Source organism: Hemibagrus wyckioides, linkage group LG01 (genome assembly GCF_019097595.1).
Source record: "Hemibagrus wyckioides isolate EC202008001 linkage group LG01, SWU_Hwy_1.0, whole genome shotgun sequence".
Classification (NCBI taxonomy): domain Eukaryota; kingdom Metazoa; phylum Chordata; class Actinopteri; order Siluriformes; family Bagridae; genus Hemibagrus; species Hemibagrus wyckioides.
The window spans coordinates 32,895,526-32,897,023 of record NC_080710.1 but is presented as its reverse complement, the minus strand read 5'-3'; the positions used below and the strand labels follow the sequence as shown (position 1 = coordinate 32,897,023).

Here is a 1,498-nt window from a genome sequence, read left to right as displayed (position 1 = left end):
CGGCTGCTCGGACATCTGGAGGACGTTCATTCCACCACCTCGGTGCCGGAACACAGAAGAGTCTCCATGAGTTCCTACCTCTGGCCCTGAGAGATGGTATACCAGTTGAGCAGTGCTAGTGGATCTGATGGTGCGAGATGCAGTGTGAGGAGTAATAAGAGCTTTGAGGTAAGAGGGAGCTGGTCCATTCTTAGCTCTGTAGGCAAGCGTCAGTGTTTAAATCTGAAGCTAGAGGAAGCCAGTGGAGGAGCGCAGCAGTAGGGTGGTGTGTGGGAGAACTTCAGCAAGCTGGAAACAAGGTGGAGGTGGAATTGTGTTCAGAGGAAGACCTCAAAATATAAAGAACCCAAACAAGCACCTGAGCAGCCTGAGTGGATCAGAACATCCGATGTTGCAGAGAAGAAACTGACAGGAGCATATCACAATGGCAATATGTGAGGAAAAGGACTTGTCCATGGTTACCACAAGGCTGTGTGCAGTGTCCAAAGGAAAGGTCAGAGGGTCTTCCAGGGAGATCACAAGATTTTGACCTGGTCATCTGGAATGACCAGCACCATGGTTTACCTGGGATTGAGTTTCAGATGATGAAACTTCATCCATGATAACAAATCATTTTCTGGCATTAGGAGACACCTTATACAATTTATCTCATTTTATGCTATTGGGAGCTAAGGGCCTTGCATAGGGGCCCAGCTGTGGCAGCTTGAGGGACCTAGGATTCAAACTCACAACTGTCCAATGAGTCCAACACCTTAACCTACCACATCCCCCACCATGAAAGAGTGTGCACAGGTTCCACCAAGATTTGAACTCAGATCGCTGGATTCAGAGTCCAGAGTGCTAACCATTACACCATGGAACCTTCATGCTGACAACCAGACACGCTGAGATCTGAGCAAAAGCCATGGTGTCTGAGGAAGGGAAGAAGAAACTGTATAGACTGTGAGTCATGAAAATGATACTTATTTTACATTAAAGCTGAAAAAGAGTCCAACTAGATGCGGGTGATTAGACGATTAATCAGACATGGGTGATGACTAACAGTTAAAATGGCATTAAATCCCGAAGATAATCGCTCTTTTCAGGAAGCGAAACATATAAAAGGCATCATTAGCGGTGACTTGATCATTTCACAAGGTTTTATTCTTAACTTAAATCTTAGGAACTTAAGATTTTAATACATATATATGAGCAGAAATGTAATCATGCTTGGGGTCATATTAATGCTTTCTTGGGCATTAAATAACTAATGTTTTACAGATCTCTGTGTTATAGCATGAATGCTAACACAGGCTGTGCTACACTGAGCTACACAATCAGCAGGAATCACTTATTTGTCCTTCATCATGGAGCTGCTGGTCAGATCTGCTCTTATTACTCTCATATATCTCCATTCTGCCTCCCTGAGAGACGTCCTCGTTATACACCCACCGTTCTTCACTTTATTGATGCTCTTCACTTATTTAACACCAGAGGTAGCATGTTGAAGGTGAACAGC

At 44.2% G+C, this 1,498-nt stretch overlaps 1 non-coding gene across 1 annotated transcript; it reads right to left on the bottom strand.

Moving 5' to 3' along the window:
- Positions 1 to 790: 790 nt before the first annotated feature.
- trnaq-cug (transfer RNA glutamine (anticodon CUG)) lies at positions 791 to 862 on the bottom strand. Its single transcript has one exon. It is a non-coding gene; the product is annotated as a tRNA-Gln (tRNA).
- Between the last annotated feature and the right edge of the window lie 636 nt (positions 863 to 1,498).